The sequence below is a fragment of the Necator americanus genome, chromosome I, assembly GCF_031761385.1.
Source record: "Necator americanus strain Aroian chromosome I, whole genome shotgun sequence".
Lineage (NCBI taxonomy): Eukaryota > Metazoa > Nematoda > Chromadorea > Rhabditida > Ancylostomatidae > Necator > Necator americanus.
This window is the reverse complement of record NC_087371.1, coordinates 10,016,036-10,028,779: the sequence shown is the minus strand read 5'-3', so window position 1 is coordinate 10,028,779 and position 12,744 is coordinate 10,016,036.

The following is a 12,744-nucleotide window of genomic DNA, read 5'->3' as shown; positions in this document are numbered from 1 at the left end:
CGCATTGACATAACTACGATGTAGAAGAGCATCGGGGCGCGATTGTCGAGGACTCTTTAGACCTTGTGTGAGCACCAGTCGGTTGTCTCTCGTACGCTCGTACGCGATTCTCTCCGTCCACTAATTTGTTCCCGGAAAAGGAAAACAAGTCCTTTTTTTCCTTTGTATGATATGACAAAGCTCGTTCAGATCTTCTCGTTGTGTTCATAACTGAATCGTTTTGGTAATGCCTTTTTTCCTACAGCTATATCCTATCCTTATTTCCAGAGATATTTGAGCAGAGACTTATTCCTTTCTTTTTTACTCTCTTTTTTTTTTCAAAACAAACAATTACTTCTTAATTCTCTGCATTTTATCTTACCATTGACAAAAACCCTTTAGAACATTGACGGAAATTGTGTAAAACTGCTGTTTCAAGGGTGCTATATGGAGGGTTGTAGGGGGGAAGAGCGATTACCACAAAGTGACCAGATTGCCAAGGAAAAAAAGAGGAGGTACAAGGGAAAAGAACATGAATGGAGGGACAAAGGGACAGGTACTGGTCGCCTTGGTCTCGTGCGGTTATTGCCATTATCATTACTATTACCATTATTACTAAATTATTATAAAATATTGCTAAAGTGATTAGTTAGTTCTCTTCCGAGAAATAATTATTTGAACGATAGAATTTCTCGGGGTTCCGATTTTATTCTATTGCGCCTATGTGAAAATAATGTATTTGAACATTTTCTAATACATAATTGTTCTGATTTTTTCTTTAAAAATTTTGTTTTGTCATAGGATGTTTCCTTTGGGGTATAATTACAACTCAGCCCGGTCTCCGTCTCTTAATTTTGTCACTAAAAAGTCTCCATGTGTGACTTTCGATAAACCTCGGCATGTTGATGTTTCAATAATTGTTTTCTTTAATTGAGCCGGACACGAGGTTGTTAGAGTCCTTTATTCGAGGCTAACGTTTCGGCAATATCACCTTCTTCAGAGCCTGAAAGGGTGAAATCGAACGTGATTAGTCCGATCAAACGCCTTATCCGCCCAACAAACGTAGGACTTTCTTTGTTGGGCGGATAAGGATAAGGCATTTGATCGGATTAATCACGTTCGATTTCACCCTTTCAGTCTCTGAAGAAGGTGATATTGCCGAAACTTTAGCCATGAATAAAGGGTTCTAACAACCTCGTGTCCGGCTCAATTAAGGAAAACAATTATCGAAACATCACTAAAAAGTATTCTCACGAAAAAACTTCAGTGTAACCTACATCACCCATGGAAACCTATTTGTGTATACGTGTTTATGTGTATGTTTAGTAGCCCTAGGTATCAAAGGCACTTCTTAAGATCCTCACCTTAGTGATAAATGATGCTGCTAGTCGTCATTTAAAAATCTAACAACGGATTTAATGGATTTAATCTAAAAATTCCAAAAAACTGGAATGCTTAAAACATCAACGAGTGTTTCCGTCGTCCAGGAAGAAACTCGAAAGAGTCCTTGTTTTTCGTACGGTATCAAAACCAGCAGCGGAGACGTACTCTCTCTCTCTCTCTCTTTCACTCCCTCTCTAATTCATTCTACCTCTTTCACTCTCTCCCTCTCAACTCACACACTATCTTTAACTCTTTCTCTCTCTATTTCACTTTCACTACACTCAGTCTCTCTCGGAAGGTCTCCAAAGGGGAACTTCACTACCATTTATTCATGGGTTTAAAGACTATACGCAGTCCTTTCAGTTAACAAAAAATTTAGACTAGTTAAGTTAAAGTTAAGTTAAGAAAAAGTTAAGATGCCGAAAGACATCTTCGGAGTGAACTATGTACCAATAATTAAAGACTCTCTGCTAAGCCTCCTTTTGGACTGCTCTTCGTTAAAATTGCCCCAATAACAACGACGGATACACTAATAAAGGAGCTCACTGAGACAGAGCAATTTAGCTAAGTGCCTCGAGAAAGCTGGTCCTCGCTTGAATCTCTCGACATTTAGTCTTTTAACCCTGAAGGGAATTCTTCTAACTTTTCAATTTTGTTCTAAGTTCCTTTACATTCCTAACCCTTCTAATAGCTTATTCCTACCCAAAATGCATTCACTCCCCTTTGGCGCTAATCGACTTTTCACTTGTAACACATTCTTCAATTAAAGGAATAAAATTTAAAAAATAAAACTGAAAAAAAGAAAATAAAATAAAAAAGAATAGAATAGAAATGAAAGTGGATCTCTAAGTTTGTTCCATCAGAAAAGCTAGAACCTTTTCCTGATTTCAAATAGTTCTAAATGAGAATCTCAAATATTTTCAGACAGAAAAAAAGAATAGGTTATACAACGTTAGTTCGTAAGTGCATGGTCCACTATAAAAATTATCCGAATTCGAAGAACTCAACTTGTTTTCCTGAGTGATCCCCTGAAAACAGCGTGCGCATCTAATTGCATGCCATCATCGTGGACATTTGATGCTGTTTGTTTAAGGGGGATCCCGTACTAGTAATCGTATTCCAGCAAAAGTGAAATTCGCTTGTCAGTTTTCTTCAAGTTTCTTTGTTTCTCAGTTTTTTCTTTGTTAATTTCATTTCTTTATTTGATATAAACGGGTTCTTCTTTCTGCTTACAGTAACGATGAAGTAACTAGTTAGAAATTCATATTTATACCGTTAGAATAGCAATGCCCGATTTGATTTTATATTTTAAAATGGACATCAAAGACAGTCGAACACGGGCACTACAAAAAAAACATCGTTTACCGCTCGATAACGTTTCACTTCTGTAATTACGTACATGGGGAATCATCAGCCATCATGCGTGAGCAAACATCCCAAAAAATATCCCGCAAAGATTTCCTGAAACGATTGTTTCTCTATAGTAAACGAGGTATGCAGTAGTCGATGCGTTGTTCTCTGAGTTTTCCCGGTCGTTTGGATGTTTTCTGTAGAACGATAAGGCGGTTAAAAGGATAAACATTATTTTTTTAATCTCCAAAGCTCTGATTAAGGCGATACCACCGAAACTTTGCGCTGTTAATAAAGAAAGATAATAAAAAGGTGAAGTGATAGCAAATCGCACTTTTCCAGAGACTATCCGAGTCGAGATGACAAGGCCAGAAAAAAAAATTCGTCATGGATTCCTACAATAGACGAACGTTATATGTATGTCTTCCCGTGTTGTGTTCTCGGGCAATTATGTAACTAATCACAATTAGAGAAAGGGTGAGTGTGACACAGTCCGTTCTGGCAACATGATCGATGGTTCGAAACCGCCCCAGTGCAAACCAAACCTTTCACCCCTTTGGGGTCGATAAGTTGGCAAAGAACTTGTCTGAGAGGATATAAACACTGGTTTGATCATCGGCTGGCCCGGGAAGTCATCGTATAGGCCAAGACGCGTTCCAAACCTCAACGATTACGAATTGCAGTAAAACGCGTTGGCGAATCCGAAATGGATTGATACGCCGGTGATTTTATCCTTTATCCTTTAATAAGAGAAAAGGGGGATGTGAAATTGTTAATGTCTACACACCTAACGAGGAAGCAATGGCGTATAATTTAAACATAGCTCTCTTGCTGAGGCACAATTTATTTCATGGCATTATGTATCTACTAACTTTCTGTGGAGGATAATTCAGGACCTAATCCGGGGACGCAGTTTGTTTTTCGGCTGCGAAATCAGAAAAAAATCACAAGATGCCATATAAACATAAACCTCTTTTCTTACAGCATATGACGGTATCTTTGAGAATTGTTTTAGACAAAGAAGGAATACCCGCTAATTGTACACATCGTAGTTCTAACATCCGAAACTAAGCAGGATTTAATAACCGTCGGTCACACGAATCTTAGCATTTTGGTCAAAAAATTGGCTATTTACTGCAAGGACTAGCTTCCGTTGTCCACACTGCAAGTTAACAATAGTGTGTAATCAAGGATAGGGATTCTCCACCCCTCAGAATCTGCTCTGATTTGGACGCTAAAGTTCTTTATTTTAAAAAAAGGCATTAGTTCCAACAACCATCCCATCTTTCCACAGCTGAATAGCAGCTGTAGAAATCTTGAATTCTGGAAGCGTAGAGAACCACCAATTCGCTTGTCTTCGTTCAAAAAAGCACTTTGATGAGCACCTTCGTGCAGAGAGCATGTGGTTTCTTATTCTCTAAATATAGGTTGCTTCAAAGATGTTGACACGCATTTTCCGTGGACGTTAAAACGAAAGAAATGAGACTGCATAAAATGCCTGTTTTACCCTATTCCATATGACTATTCTGCTCATTAAAACTTCAATAAAAGCAGTCTGTTTTACTGCGGGCTCAACCATTTATGCAGTTCTCTCCCCGAAAAAAAACATTCGAGCCACGGCATTAATTATTCCCCTCTTCGTGCAACATCTTCTTGAAAATGTTCCAATAAAACCAGGTAAAGATGGCCACTTAATTTTCCGCGTTGCCTACAGTTCAAGGTTCGGGATTTAAATGCAAATTTCCGTGCGATATTGAACGTGCTGGAAGTCCGCTACTTGACTTTTCGTGTCCAACTTTCGTTTTTATTTTGCGTCCGAGTGATGCTGAATGCAGTTCGATTTAGTCCCAAAATGATGCGCAGGTTTAGTCCTCAACACAGAAGACAAAGAATTCAAGCATTTCGAGTGTAAGCACGTGAACTATCTACCGTATCAATCCGCTTGTGAAGTATCAACGTTGTTGACTGTGATTCGAAATCGTTGAGGTTCATGAACGCGTATTGGCTTTTAACGTTTATGGCCAAATCTAGAATTTGTAAATAAAAATTTAAGCACAATCCATTTTCACTGTCCAAAAAAATCCGACTCAATGTGACCGTCGACCAGGTTCACTTGCCTCCTCATCCTCCTCAGTAATAGAAGTTTGCTCTATTGTTATCACTGTAGTATGGATTCGCTAGAAGACGTTCTCAAAAAGCCCGAAGCCTTCAGTGGTATTCAGAATATCACAATGAAATAACTTAGATTGTAATTTGTGAAGTCACACTATTTTTGTTTCAAATGTTTTGCTGAGCCAGAGCAATCCCATCCAGAAAGTTATCCAAACCCCAGCAGTCTAGGATATCCATCAAAGTCTCCTATTTGAAATGGTTTTACGATCACCCTAATGGAAAAAAGATGATAATGTGTTCTATTCTTGCAAAGTAATTGAAAATGCTGGAACATGATTTTTTTTTCAAACACCATCATCGAGGCTTTACGTCATCCGGGGAGAAAACCATAAGATTAACATTTGTTGAACATCTATTTCCCGAAAGTTCGTTGATTCTTAGCAGTTTCTCAGCAAATCCAGAAATTTTTATTTCCATATTGAAAAATCGAAACCTTGCACACTTAGTAATAATATTAATGCAAATGTTGTGCGTCAAAGGAGCATCTAGAAGGAAGCACATTAAAGGCATCACCTCACGAAGCTGAGGTGCTACGGATTTCAGGCGGAGTATTCGTATACGGGATCGTAGAGAAAAGTGATTCCTTCCATTTCTTCTGATTGCCGTAAAAAACAGTCCGGAAAATACGGCTTCAGGCGTTCCGGCGCGCTATTTTGAACAAGGAGTTCGTTTGGAGCGCGCCAGCCTTGTGCACGCGTCGCATATTCCGGGCCGTTTTTTACGGCAATTAGGGAAAAATGGACGGAATCACACCCCTCTCCATAATCTACTATCCCGTATACGAATACTCCGTCTGAAATCCGTAGCACCTCAGATTCGTGGGGTGATTCCTTTAACATTCTCCCTGCAAGGAAATCATAATAAAAATATTTTAATATGGCTTAGCACATGTTGTCACGCAAGTTGTCGTGTTAGGTAACACCCCTTCAATCACTCCAAACCTTTCATAAAATCATATATGTAGGAAATTTCATAAAATCATATATATGTACATATATGATCTAGCAGCAAAGTCCATTTCTATTCATTCCCCAAGGATGACGTATTTAATTTTCAAATATTATCGTTATCAAAGGAAATGAGCCCATTTCGCTACCTATTCTTTGAATTTAGACTCCTTATAATTTCCATAGCATTATAAAAAGATTAGTAGACGCCAAAGTTTTTCAGAACTAAGCCAGGTTCACATAAGCTGTAAAAATTTAGTATATGTACTTGTCAGCTGTTCTGTGAACGAGTCTAGATGAATAAATAATTTGAACAACGTTATTTCCCAGTGAACGTAATAATACGAATATTTCTATGAAATTTCCAATAAAACTACATCCAGCGTGGCTACTCGGAAAACTCGAGGATGTGCAGAAGTTTTTTTTAAACGTTATCTATTGGTGAGATACATTTTTTCTGTTTGACACACCAAACGGAAAAAAAAATTCCAAAAAAAGAATTAAAATAATTAAAAGTTCGCATATGACTTATATACCATATCCTCTTTTAAACGTTCTAGACAAATACTTAATAACCCTTTTTTTATGCATACATTATACGCGGATATTGCAGATATTCGTTAGCAGTATTCACGGAAAAAGAGACTTTTGCGGCTCATAATACCGGCGTTATTTCCGCAATTATAGGAAATGAAAATAAAGAGTGAATCGGCGCAACACTGACGCTATTCGACTAATAAATTTTTACAATACAATACAGGAATATTATATTATAATACATTTATTAAATTTACTTTTACCCTCATTAAATAAACAATTAGGTTATTCAAAGATTTGTTCTTTTGCGCCTATTAGCTTGGAGTCTCCATCCCGGGGGGAGTGTTGCCTGTACATAAACTGCACATGGGAGGATTGTATTATTGGATTCGAAATATTGGAGCCAGTGGCTACAATTCGCTTTCCACAAATAGCAACAGTTTCTTTGTGTTCGATTGGTCACGTGACGTCTTGCTGGAATATTTGCATCCTTTTTATTAGCAGCATTTCACTTGATTAATTGTGGTATTTGTATCTAGAAAAAAAAAAACTTCTTTTCCCAAATACTCGTCGGTTTTTCGGTTAGGCTTCGATGAAATTAATTCTACTCAATTTCAATCATCCAGAGCTACGTACAGAAAGTTTTGCTAGAAAAAAACCTTTTGATATTGAGCAGAAGAAAATGTTTTAAAAAAAATCTTTTGATATTGAGCAGAAATGGATGCAGCACAAAAATGTTGCTGCTCTTCGTTTAACCCCCAGAACCCCCAGGCGCACGTCTCTGTACCAAAAGTCCGCTCCATGACGTACATACACATGTGTACGTCACTAGTGCTAAAAGTGCTAAGCGGACCTATTAATTGGTCTACACAATCACACACAGTTTTTGTTTTCGTTTATTCTCCTATTAGAATTTGTTTGAAAGCATGGATAAGTGATAAAAAGGATAAGGTGCTTGGCGTTAAGACCCCTCTAGTCACTGTATAGGCCAGTTACATGTTCTTAACTCTAAACGATTCTGAATTGAAGTGAACGCGAGTGGGGGGGCGCATCCCAAGCGGATTGATTAACGCCGGAAACTATCCTTTTTCCTATATATTAGTTAGGATCCAAGCTACTTTGCTGAATTTCTGGATACACCCAATACTAGTGGAAAGGAATGAATATCAGACTTGTTACGAGATTCGGCTTCAAAAGAAGCTATCACATTTACACAAACTTCTTTATATTCCAAAAATTGTGCGCTTCAGTGAAATGAGCGCCGCTTACGGCTGCGATGAAGTGTTGTATGAACCGCTTTGGAATCAAAATATCATGACCCTAGCGCTCTTAGAGAGGAAATATCAAATTATCAATTATCAATTATTATTAATTAGCGAAATAAAAAATCTGGTTAATAGTTCTCTAAGTGATTTATTTAAGAGATCAACTGGACGTGTACACATTTTCACTTTCCGAATGACTGGATGAACTTCCGATTTTCTCTTTTCATTTATTCGGAAAAACTTGAACTCTAATTGTTTTTTTTCAACTTATTTGCGTTTTTTGCTCAGTCTAATACATAATCGCAAAGGTGGAGAAAATTCAGAAATCCATTTTTTTTTCAGCAACTAACGTCACTTGCGCAATTACTAATGCCGATTGGTCCTACCTCTGTTTGTTTGTTTAGTGGAGTATTACGCCAGTGGCAGAGCAGCTCACGATTTCCCCTTTAATTCGGCAAGCTTTTTGACCAAAGAATATTCTTGAACAAGGAACATTATCGGGTCGGGAATCTACTCCTAATGGAATTGCTTTAACCTTCAATTCAGGATATGTCAAAGAAAGTGCAAGGCACATTCGGCACGTAACTTTCCAACATGTCACCACTTACGTCTCTTGATTTCATCTTAACGACGTGACAGGCTTCTATTACACTATTATTATGTCCGATCACTTGCGTAAAAACTTAGGTTTCATGGATCTACAGCCGACGTCTTCTGTAGCAATTTCCAAAATTAGAGAGAAAAACAAAACGTTGTATAAAAAAACTCCCCTTAGAAAACTCTACGGACCCTCTTCCTTAGAAGTTCCCTAATTTCGAAACAAATCACAATTTTTGCAGCTAGCGTTCATGAGGAAGCGCTTAGTTTAGTGCTTTATACTGGATTTGTTGATGCGTTTCCTGAACGGTATCTCAGTGCAAAAAGGCTTCATTAGTGTGACTTAGAAATATAAATGATTTGCTTGAATATATACTGAACATCTCAAATGCTTTTTTTTCTCATTTACGATAATCAGATCTAATTATTGGGTCATCAAACAAATTCACAATTTATTGTTTTCTAAATTCTGCTTAATTGAATTTTCAGAAAAACCATATAGATGGAAGTGTCCTCAGTTTTCCAATTTCCTTCTAGTTTTATCCTGCTTTTCTTAATTTATTTATTTATTTATTTTTAATTCAACCAATTCAATACGAAGATCAAAATTTAATAATGAATAATAATAATTGAACTTGATAAGGTAGTAAACAACACGTAATTTTATAAACAAGTACACAACAAGTACAAATCTACTGAGTTGTTCGGATGGACTTTTCACGCCAATTTCAAAATTCTCCACAAAAGCGGCATTAATATTTTATTCTACCGTAGATTCTCCACAACTACCACTTCGCCAAAGTCCACGTAAACTCCTTTTAGAACAGAGCCTACTCTTCGAGTCAAAGAAATTGACCGTCCAAGTGCATGCATATATATCCAGCGGCCACAGTCGCTTGTCATAAAATATGAATTCAAGAACAATTTATATATCACTAGATTCCTCTTTCTGAAATCTATCTAAAACTACCATATCGTTCAGAAAAGAGCAAAATGACGCCAAATATGCGCTAAAAAGCAATATTTTAAACCTAACATAGCCTAAGGTAATAGTTGAAAAAGTGTTTAGACACTCAAACTTTCACATTTGGTCAGAACATCAAAAATTGTTAGAGCAAAGCACAGGAAATTGTTCGTTTGTCGTTTTTTAAACACATTTATGCAATTTTATTTGTTGTGTAAAATTGCGATTCACTCTGTGGCGAGCTCTTAACTCGAAAGCTGTGGCGAACTCAGCTTTTTGTGAATTAAGAAGCATAGTATTGAAATAGTTGCATAAAATAATACACATACATATCGCTATACATATCATATACATATATCGCTTCATGTACGTCATTTCATTGTAAACCTCTCAAAAAACGACCTCTTCACGATATTTTTTGGCTACTTCGCAGGATTTCTCATAACAATAAAAGCAGCAGCATAAAGTTGGGCCCGGATGTTTCTAGAAGCTCTGATGCTGTAACACTCCCTTATTAAACTGAATTTTATTGAACTTTAATGGAGATTTCATCGAGTTTTCTGCTTTTAAGTTCGAAACAAGACTAGTGTCTCTTTTAAAAAGTAATTCTCCTCACTTCTACTGCTATTTTCTATCCAATGTGTCCTTTGCAACAATTTGAATAGCGAATGAAGTTCTTAAACGCACAATAACTAATTCAATAGCTCCTAAAAATAGTGAAAATTTCACTTTTTTCAGAAAGAGATTCTAACATTTGAAAAATTTTGACTCCTATTAAGTTTGGGTGTAATCTAGTTTCAACCACATACATATTCCAAAGTCATGGATCACCAGAAAATCCATCTCAGTCTGTTATTTTTCGCGAGATACAATTTTACAACATATACATAACTCTATCTTTAATATTTTCCAAAATATTAGTATTTCATGTTCATGTAGGAGTTCTACAATTTGCTGAGTTGACTTTTTTAAGCACTCTCTGTTTAAAGTCAAAGTAAAGTGCGGGGATAAAATGATCATGGAAAGAGTCCTTAAAAAAATCAGATAAAATGTATGGAGACTCGTACACATCTAGGCAACATTTCGTTGCACTGCAGCCTTAAGTGTGCTAATTTGTTCCAGTTCGTGTCAATACGTGGATAGAAAAAATCAAGCTAACGAATTAATGCAGTGAAGCGATGTCAATTATAAAAAAGCACTTGAGGAAATCATTTTCAGGAACTCTACGGGTTCTTTCTTTCTTGCTCAAGTGTGGATGAATTCCAGAAAATATGTAGTTCAAGTAAGCTTTTAAGCAAAAAAAGCACTTTTAAATGTGATTCCGTTGCATAAAATCTTAATAAAACATTGTGGGGGTGATTCCGTTTAGAACTAAATGTAGCTACGCTCCGTATATGCTCTATATGACGTATGTTGAATGCTTTAAAACTGTATGAATCCATGAAAAATAACTTTCCCTCCCAAATCTGCTTCTTTTCGTTGTTTTTTTAGGCTGTTTACACAAATCTTGAACACTTATAAGCACAAAACAAGCCATTTAACAATGAACAACCAAAAATAGAACCTATTCAAAAAGTATTTGTTATTTGTTCTCTTCTTTCCCCTTTCAGTCGTGTGGTCGTTTAATTCTTTGGTGAACTACGGTCTCAAACGTGAAACCCGAGATGTGAACTTGTGGCTCCGCCCCCTTTTAGAGCACGTCAGCATGGCCACTTGTCAACGTCCTTGCATTCAACTGGTAGCTAATAACACTTTTCCACAATTTTCAAGAATTCTTTCAAGGAATTTTTAGAAGGATTCTGAATAATCGCGCACTACATGCTTTAATTTCCGGGGTTTACTGTACTCTTTCTTCGGAAAAGAAGAATTATTTGAATGCTTTTTAGTTTGTTCATTCTCGCTAACTGAAGGAGGATTTTTGACTCAAATAGATTCGATTCCAAAGAAAAAATGTATTTTTTTTGACTTTTCGATTGTTTTTACAGTTCTTATAATGATTTAGCTTCTTTTTCTTCTTCTTTTTACGAACGTGCAACAGTTTTCGAATTCATTCGAACGTTCATTTGAATAGCCTACTTGCACGTAGCCAAGTAGATATCGTTGTCAATATGTACTTATGTCCTTCTTCACAGCCGCATCTGCATTAGTTCACATCTTCTTCCCCTCTTTTCCTCCCTAAGTGACCACGTCGCGGTCGTTTGGTCAAAATACGTACTGCTCCTTTGCTTACATGTAGCTCATCACGTAAACAGATTAACCAGAAAATGGTGGTCATTTAGAAATTTAGAGCTCTTGCTGCTGGACGCTTGATGCGAAACCTCTTTGTCTGGATTGCTTGAAGAATGCATGCGGAGAAATAAAAAATTACAAGGCCACGACGACCGAAAATCTCAGTGATTTCACTGCTGCTAACGATCGGACTCATTGACGAAGGAAGACTTCCCACTTTTTTTAAGGGAAGCGATGAACGACGTGAGGAAAACAGAAAACTAAGGACCAAGAAATTATCGGATAGTGCGGAGAAGCTAAGCTTATCACAGAAAAGTGTTTGAATTTGGAGCCCGAGCGGATAAGATCCTCGGCAACGTGTTTGGATTTCAGTTCAGACGTTTCCTTTGTGCTACTACGCCGCTGCGGTGGCAACCTTTGAGCAAATTGAAGGTGCAATTATTGTCGGGGACCTAGCAAGTCACTAAGAATCCATTCGAAGTTGTCAATCACCAAATTGCCGACAAATAGCTGTTCTTTCCGCATTGATGTCATTTTTTTCTACATCAAAACAAACGTTTTCGGGTTTCTTTTTTTTTGGAGGAAGTGACGTTGGCGACGGCATTCATCTTGTTGTCTTTCTTTTGTTCCGTGAATTTTCCCGCCCAGTAATAATGAACGGTGAATCTCGGACGACGAAAGAGAGGACAAAACCATTATCGCAGATCATAAGTGCTGTTCGAGTATCTGCTTAGCGCTCCATCCAGACAACGGATGTCTGGTGTAATTTAGCGTGCCAAAACACTTCTCACTACCACGAACAGCAAACAACGATATTACTGACTCGATCGCTTTCTTCATTTTTTTTCCACTCCAGCAAAATATTTTCGGCCATATAACTCACAATCACATGCTTTTGCCGTGGGAACGTCTATTTCAACGGGTCTCGTCTTCTTGTCTCCTCGCAGCTATCACCGTCTATTTTTTAAGAAATTGTTGTCTCTTGAAACTCAAATAGAAAATCATCAGCTAATTTCTCATTCTCGTCCGGAGAAGTCTAACCGCGAAAAATCCTTTTTGCCCTCATTCCTTCTCTTAAATCCATGTTTTTGCTGAAAGAACGACTACCTTCCGTGCTTCCACCGACATCATCGTTTCATGTTCGAATGACTTTGAATTATTTCTTCTCAGAAAGTTCTTTCATACTATATACATCTCTGATTCCCTTTCTTTGAGAATTATTTCCAACAGGGTTTGGAATTCTCAGTGACACCATAGGGGAAAAAGTAGCGAACGTAGACGGTAAATGCATACACTTCAGAATAAAGGAAAAACGATCATA